Source organism: Notamacropus eugenii, chromosome 7, assembly GCF_028372415.1.
Source record: "Notamacropus eugenii isolate mMacEug1 chromosome 7, mMacEug1.pri_v2, whole genome shotgun sequence".
Taxonomy (NCBI): Eukaryota; Metazoa; Chordata; class Mammalia; order Diprotodontia; family Macropodidae; genus Notamacropus; species Notamacropus eugenii.
In genome coordinates, this window is record NC_092878.1 from 4542978 (window position 1) to 4551753 (window position 8776).

The 8776-nt window shown below is 41.2% G+C and overlaps 1 non-coding gene across 1 annotated transcript; it reads right to left on the reverse strand.

Annotated features, from left to right (window-relative positions):
- Positions 1–7846: 7846 nt before the first annotated feature.
- LOC140515097 (U6 spliceosomal RNA) lies at positions 7847–7953 on the reverse strand. Its single transcript, XR_011970853.1, has one exon. It is a non-coding gene; the product is annotated as a U6 spliceosomal RNA (small nuclear RNA).
- Positions 7954–8776: the final 823 nt, after the last annotated feature.

Consider the following 8776-nt stretch of genomic DNA (forward strand, 5'->3'; position numbering starts at 1 on the left):
GAACATAGACACCAGACTCCTAATGAAGATGGGGAAAAGGAATCAGTTCCTTTCATGTCCCCTCTACCAAAAAAAATGATAACTTTGGGCCCTTAGATAAATTATAATTAGAGACATTCTAAGTGATCTTGGTGAGAATATCCGGTGTGGAAACTAGTCAGTCAATTAGTCAACAAGCCTTAATGAAGAGCCTATAATGTGCCAGGCCCTGTGCTAAGCACTGGGGATACATAGAGGGGAAAAAACAAACTGTCTCTAGTCTCAAGGCGCTCACAAGTTAGTAGGGGAGACAGCATGCAAACAATTAAGTGCAAAAGATATATGCAGGATAAATTGGAGGTCATTTTAGAGGGAAGGCACTGAGATTAAGGAGGACTGGGAAAGGCCTCTTGTAGAGGCAAGGCTTTAGCTGAGACTTAAAGGAAGCCAGAGAAGCCAGGAGGAGATGAGGAGGGATTCCAGGCACATGAAATAAGTGTCTCATGGGAGAAACAGCTGGTGTCACTGGATCACAGAGAAGGTAGCGGGGAGTAAAGTGTAATAAGCCTGGAAAGATAGCCAAGGGGCTAGTTATGAAGGACTTTAAAAACCAAATGGAGGATTTTATATTGGATCTTAGGGGTTATGGGAAAGAACTGGATTTCAAAGAATGGTGTGAGTGAGTGTGTGTATGTGTGTGTGTGTGTGTATGTGTGTGTGTGTGTGTGTGTGTGTGTGTGTGTGTGTGTGAGACATGGTAAGATCTGTACTTTAGGAAAATTAATTTTGTACAGATGAGTAGAGGATGGACCAGACTGGGAAAAGACTCAAGGCAGGAAGCCCAACCAGAAGGCCATTGCAATAGTCCAGAAGGTTGATGAGGGCCTTATACTGGAGTGTCAAGGGTAGGGGGCAAATACAAGAGAAGTTGCAAAGGTCAAAAATGATGCGACTTGACAACTTATTGGATAGTGTTGTGTGTTGAGGAAGGGGTGTGTGTGAGTGAGGAGTCAAGGATGACATGTAGGTTATAAGCCAGGGTCACTGAGTGGGTGGTGGTACCCTCAACAGTAATAGGAAAGTCAGAAAGGAAAGAGGGCTTTTGGGGGAAAGATCACGACTTTGGTTTGGGAAATGTTGAGTTTAAGATGTCTGTAGGACATCCAGTTTGAGATGACAACTAGGTAGTTGGAAATGTGACCCTGGCAGCCAGGAGAAACAGTGCCTCAAGAGATACAGTGCATGGTTTCTATTTCTTTAGCTATTTGAGTTGCCTGTGTGGTATTTTGTATTATCGTATTAACACTTTTCACTTTCTTCATTTCCTATTTTACTGTGCCAGGGTATACAACTATTTTTCTTCTCTCTGGAGTTTTCTATTTTTTTTAGGAGAATATGCATATCCCAACTCCCTTTGATCCTCTCATTCCACCACTTTAACTCTAAATGCCACCTAATGTTTTCTTTTACTGAATTATAGCATAAAAAAATTCCAGAGAGGGATAGTTCCACAGCAGGCATCTAGTCCAATCCATATCTGAAACAAGGAATCCCCTGTACAACAAAGTAGACAAGCCCTCAGAGCTTGGTCAGACATCCACCGCATCCTGGGCCATTACCAATCATCCTGTCTTTTGTCTTGACCCTGGATTTTGATGACTTTGGCAGAGAGAACAAGGCTGATGATTTTGTGCAGCCCTGCTTCACTTAAATCCAATTCACATGCAACTCAAGACATCATCCTGGGATGTCATTATGGATCCTCTTTGAAAATGAAGGATAAGTGGACATGAAGCCTCTGTACAGAAGACCCCCATGAAAGAAAACTGTTCTTCCTCCTGAGGTATCCCATTCTATTCCTGCTTAGTTTTAATTGTTAAATAGTTTTTCTTGACAATAAGCCTAAATTTTCTTCTCTGCAAATTCTATCCAGCTCCTTATTCTGCCTTCTGAGGCTGAATAGAACTCAGACCAGTTCTTTTCCATAATCCAACCTCTCAAATACTTGAAGACAATCACATCTTTGCATGAGTTTATTCTTCTCTACTTTAAACATCCCCACTGCTTTCAACCATTTTCATGGCATTAACTTGAGGCCTTTTACCATCCTACTTACCCTTCCCCAAATGATCTCCTATTTATCAAAACCTTAAAAAAATACATATGTGTTATATAGCACCTGGACACCCATCTGTCACATGCAGGATCCCCAGAACACCTACTCCAGTTTCAAGGTACTCTGAGAATAGCAATCCACTGAAAACTCAGGCTCGCAAGTCCCCACCGGTATGTTTACCTTTCCTCTAGTCATCTAGAGAACACAGTTAGTTCAAAGCAAAAGGCATTTAATGAAATGTCATAAAAAGAATATTTGCAATAGGACGATATCCCCATAAGTATAAGGCACTCAAATGTACATGCCACCAGTGGGAAAAGTATGTTTACATGAGGGGTCCACATACTGAGAAAATGTACGAAGAGACAACTTGGACCTCTCCGGGGCCTCTGCTGGGCACCTGCTTCTCACTTGGCTGAATTTTTCTGCTTGGCCTGCACCTTGTGGGGCTTAGTTTTCTGCTGTGCTCATAGACTCCACAAGGCCAGCCCAGATGCCACAGCTATTGTATGGTGGCTAAAATCTCTCTTTGATAAGGGCAGACAGTCAGTCAGCTTTTTAGTTATAGCCATCACATCCAACTAACAAAAACCATGTGTCCCCAAGCTAAGATTAGGTCTTTCCTTTTTGATCTCTATGTTTTGTGCAAAGTCTTACGTTATGTTTAACTTAGGATTCAGACAATTCCACGCATTCAAAAGATTCTCTCTCACTTAGCTGCAAATGAATTGGAGCCAGAATTAAATTAAGTAGACTAGGGACACAAGGTAAGTATTTTCTAGGCATCTAATGTGAATTCCTGTCTTTATCATGCATATTTGTTAGTAGTAAAGGCTGGATGCTTTGGTGTTGAACTTTAGCTAGCAAAAATACCAATCTCCCTGTAATTGGTTTCAAGCATACTTGGTTAAGGGTTGCCTAGGAAATATTCCTGGGGAAGAGGCTTATTTTAATGATTTATATACGTTTTATGTAAATAGTACTTGTAAAGCATTTAAAAATTAGCTTAGAACACCAGGAAGGCTCTTAGACGGTTGCTGTTCTGAATTGGCAATGGGAACTTTTTCACTAGGAGTTCATTATGCAAAAGAAATCACAAGTACAGAAAAAACAAATAGTGAACTTTCAAATAACTTGAAAATTCCTACAGACAACTTTTGTTCATATTATTTAACTTATATAGTGAACCCTTTCTTCATAAATATCCAAGGAAAGCATCCGTTCATTCCTTAGATGAATAATCTGTAGTGGTATTCTGGACACACTCTCCCGAACTATACATGATCTAGCAGGTCAGGTCCCCAGAGCATAGCTGGCTACATCATCCCCTCAGAGTTCTAGAGGGACCCCTGAAAGGCTACTGGGATTCTTGGGATGCTGTTGGTTCAAGTTCCCAACAAGTGCATTCCTCCAACATTGTTGCTAGTGAGTGATTCATGCCCTATTATTATTTGGATGGTTGATATCTCCTTGATAACACTGCTAACCAGTTAATATCAGTCAGCTTTTACAAAGGGATATTCACTAAGAAGATAACGTGAGACCTGCTCAAGTACAAAAACAGCCCCCAAACTGGGATACACTCTCCCCTTGTACACCTTGGTTCCTTGGGCTCAAACTTAAAGTAGTTGCTACAAACATTTCCACCATCAAATTAAATCCTAGGTGCATCATGGCCAACAGACCAGTAGACCAATCACCACAATATCTTAGCTGATGGGTTGATTCACTTCTGGGTGGGGTCAGGCTGGCCACTCCTCTAGGTCGTCTCCTTTCCAGGACCTACACTGAACCTCTCATGGTTTTTCTGACCTTTTGAAGCTCACTAGATTATAACTTGGTCCATTTTGTGTCAGGGAACAACAGATACGAAGAGGCAAAGAAACAGAAGGGCCACATGTGCATACCCATCACCCATGCCTCAGGGGGAGAGGGTTGCTAACATTTACTGCCCCCCCCCACATACCATCCCTCTTTTTCCCTCTTCTCTCTCTCTCTCTTTCTCTCTCTCTCTCTTTTTCTGTCTCTGTCTGTCTCTGTCTCTGTCTCTGTCTTTCTGTCTCTCTCTCTCTGTCTCTCTGTCTATCTCTCTGTCTCTCTTTCTCTCTCTGTCTCCTCTCTCCCCTCTCCTGTCTCTCTCTGTCTCTCTCTGTCTCTTTGTCTCTGTCTCTGTCTCTGTCTCTGTCTCTCTCTCTCTCTCATTCCTTAGTCTGTTTTGGAGCCTGTTGTATTACACTCTTACTTCCAGCTCAGGAGCCATTTAAAACGTTTTTCTTCATCATGTAGCAAGCAGACAGGAAATCGTCACAGAATGCCATTCCACGCTCTGAATCAGGAACAGGTCCCCTCTGGGACATGTTATCAAGTGCTTCCAGAAGTGGGCTCACAAATTCTCCAGTTAGAGCACACCATGCCTGCTCTGAGGGGCAATAGCCCCAAAGTAGTTCTCCACTGTAGATCAAAAAATTTGAATTAATCAGGCTTATTTTTATATGTTCAAGGTAGATAGACTCCAGATTTCCAGCACAGAGTTGATCAGACAGCTTGGCAATTTTGTAAGATTTGGAATTAGGGGACCTGGGTTGAAATCCCCACTCTGCTATGTCTTACCCATGTAACTTTGGACAAGGCACAACTTCCACGGGCTTCAGTTTCCTCCTCGTTAATATGAGGGACTAGACCAGAAGTGATCTCTAAGACTCTGAATCTATAAAAAATGCTCAGCACAATTCAATGCAACAAGTGTTTAAGGTCCTACTGTGGGCAAGGTAGCTAGGGGGATTAGGATAGAGATAGGGATACAAAAACATAAAGAGGAAATATTGGTGGCCCATACACATTTGGCTACAAGCAGCTGCTTGATTTCAGGGCGGTTCTCCTCAAACCAATCCTGATAATTATGGTTACCAGAAGCATCTGTGGTTTAGTGAAAAGAACCTATTATTGAAGTCATACTGAATGCTGGCTTTGCTATTCAGGAGTGTGACCTTGCTCAAGTCACATGATCATCAGAATAGCTTACATTTCTTAGACTTATTTGTCCCTTTGTGGCCTCTCTAACTCACAGGGTGAGATGACCTCCATAAAGCACTTTTGTAAACCAGAGAACCACATAGGGATAGAATCTATGCTAAGCAGCATCTGGCCAGTGGCATCAGTTAGTTATTGTTCCAGTGTCATATGCAGTTGGTATCCAGGGCCACCTCTTGATAAAATATCAATGCAGAGGATACCCCTCTAGGTTTTTGCTTTATTTCACTCTCTCCATGTTTTTAATTATTAACTTTACTGCAATAGTCTAGAAAACTATTAACTTTACTGAAATATTCTAGAAAATTAAAAGTTATGTTTGAAAAATACTATGATACAGTTTCTACCTTTTCATTTACTAGTGTTAAAGGTGTAGCACCATCCTGAGCTTCTTGTTCCCCATGCTACTCTTGTCCCTCCATCCATCCATCCATCCATCCATCCATCCATCCATCCATCCATCCATCCATCCATTCATTTTACAAGTATTTAATAAATGGCTACTATGGTACAGTAGATAGAGAGCTAGCCAGGAAGTTCCATCTCTGACATAAGCTGGCTATATGACCTTGAGCAACCCATTTAATGTTTCATTGATCTAGATCATTAGTGTCAAATTCACATAGAAATGGGGCTCATTAAACTTTATGTAAAGATCCCTGTAGGCTGCATATTGACTTAGAAAAGCATATATGATGCTGCAATCGATAGAGTGCTGGTCTTGGAGTCAGTAAGACTCATCTTCATGGGTTCAAATCTGGCCTTAGATACTTACTAGCTGTGTGACCCTGGGAAAGTTGCTTGTTTGCCTCAGTTTCCTCATCTGTAAAATGGACTGGAGAAGGAAATGGCAAACCACTACAGTATATTTTCCAAGAAAACTCCAAATGGGGTCATAAAGAGTTGGATACAAGTGAATAACAAAAGCAAAAATGTACTTTGAAAATATAATTTAAAGATATAGTAGAAAACAAAATATCAGCATTTACCTCTACACCTTCTGTGACCTTTGTGTCTGGGGTAGAGGCGGGGATAGGCTTATAAATTAGCTTAGTTCTTAAATAGCATTGGGATGTGAACTTGGTAAGACCAAGTGATCATCATTCAGTATTACGTATTATTGGTTGGAAAATAAGGTAGAGTAGTGAAAAGAATGCTAGACTTAGAGTTGGAGGACCCAGGTTCTAATCCTAAGGGTGGAACTTAGTGCAGCTGCGGGCAAGTCATTTGATGTCTCAGGTCTCAGTTTTCCTTAACTGTAAACTGGGATAACAATACTTACAGTACCTATCTTACAGGGCTGTTGTAAGGAAAACACTTTGGCGGCAAACTGATTCGGAAGCATAAAGCTTGGCTTTTTTTGGTAATCATAGGATAATATAATAAACCAAATAAACTCTACCACAGAGGCCATTTTCTTCCCCCTATTGCCCGTCACCTCTCTACCACTCCTCAAAGAGTTGTGAATTCAGACACATTCATCTATTTAATTTAATTTTTATTTTTTAAATTTATTTTCATTTTTTCATTTTTAATGCTCTACAATCACTACCATAAAATTTAGATTTTTTCCCCCCTATCTACTCCCCACTACCCCCCTTCCTCCCCAAGATGGCGTACAATTCTATATAGGATCCACACATACATTCCTATTGAATACATTTTCACTATAGTCATGCTGTGTGGAAGAGCTAAAATAAATGGGAGAAGTCATATAACAAACCAAAACATAATACACACTAATACACACACACACACACACACACGGAAGGCATTTTGCCTTAGAAAACCATTGGGAATTTTTTTTTTAATGTCCTTGCATTGCTATGAAGATCCAAGTCTACCAGAAAAAACTCTCACACACTGTGGTTGTTGCTGTGCACAAAGTTCTCCTGGTTCTGCTCCTTTCACTCAGCATCAGATCATATAAGTCCTTCCAGGCCTCTCTGAAGTCTTCCTGTTCATCCTTTCTTATAGCACAATAGGATTCCATTACATTCATATACCACCACTTGTTCAGCCATTCCCCAGTTGATGGGCATCCCCTTGATTTCCAGTTTTTGGCCACCACAAAGAGAGCTGCTATAAATATTTTTGTACATGTGGGACCCTTTCCCATTTTTATGATCTCTTGGGTATACAGTCCTAGAAGCGATATTGCTGGGTCAGAGGGTATACATATTTTTGTAGCCTTTTGGGCATAGTTCCAAATTGCTCTCCAGAATGGTTGGATAAGCTCACAGCTCCACCAGCAATGAATTAGTGTTCCAACTCTCCCACATCCTCTCCAACATTTATCATTTTCCTGTTCTGTCATGTTAGTCAATCTGATAGGTGTGATGTGGTACCTCAGAGTTGTTTTGATTTTCATCTCTCTAATCAAAAGTGATTTAGAGCATTTTTTATATGATTGTAGATATCTTTAATTTCTTCCTCTGAAAACTGTCTGTTCATATCCTTTGACCATTTATCAATTGGGGAATGACTTGTATTGTACATTTGACTCAGTTCTCTATATATTCTAGAAATGAGGCCTTTATCCCTGAGCTTAGCTGTAAAAATTCTTTCCCAATTTACTACATCCCTCTGAATTTTGGTTGCATTGGGTTTGGTTGTGCAAAACCTTTTCAGTTTAATGTAATCAAAATTATCCATCTTGCACTTCATAATGCTTTCTATCTCTTCTTTAGTCAAAAATTCTTCCCTTCTCCATAAATCTGAAAAAATATGGAACGCTTCATGAATTTGTGTGTCATCCTTGCGCAGGGACCATGCTAATCTTCTCTGTATCATTCCAATTTTAGTATATATGCTGCTGAAACAAGCACTAATTTAATTTTTAAATCAGCAGTTTTGCCTGTAAAAAGGGCATTACTCCTTCCTGGCAGGGCCAGGGAGGCAACTCCTGATTTTGTTCAAGCAGACTGCATTCCTGGCGCCACTTTTTGCCCAGGCGCCATAGTGGCAGGCACATTGCCAAATCAAAGACAGGGAATCCCTCTCCAGCCCCACTTAGAGCCCACTCTTTGAGGTGTAACTTTCAGGCAGCTCAGAGTTCAGGTCCAGGAGCTCTCATAACAGCTGCATTCCCATCCTGGAAAGGGGGGTAAAGAACTTCTCGAAGGGGAAGTGGCGTGAATGGGAAGGTAAGAAGGTGAAGTTTGTCTTTGGTGCTCTTTACTTCTCCTTTCTGCCCAGCCTCCCCCTTCTGACTGTCCCCATTTTCTCCTGTCCCCACGTCCAACCCTACACATCTGTCTTTTGTGCCCCTTTTCTCACTCAGTGAGAAATTTGATTTGATGAACTCATTCGCACTCAGGTGTTAGAGATTTACTTCACCCTTGAGTATTTGAAACTTGAGAACCTGGGAGGGAGGGTCCTGTTTTAACACAGACTTTGGGAGATGGGGGAGTTGAGATGCCCTCCTGGGTTTTTTAAATTACTCTAGTAAGGGACTGTGGTCTCTCTGTGCAAACACAGGACAACTCCAGAAATACAAGAGGCAGATGGAGCTGAAGGGAAAGAAGACAGACGCACTTTTGGCTGGATTGTGAGCTCCATGGCCTAGTGAACATTTCTTATTCAATCTTCGAATCTTTTCATGTGCCTACCTAGCCTGCTGCTCTTGGCTCATGGTAACTGCTTAGGGGA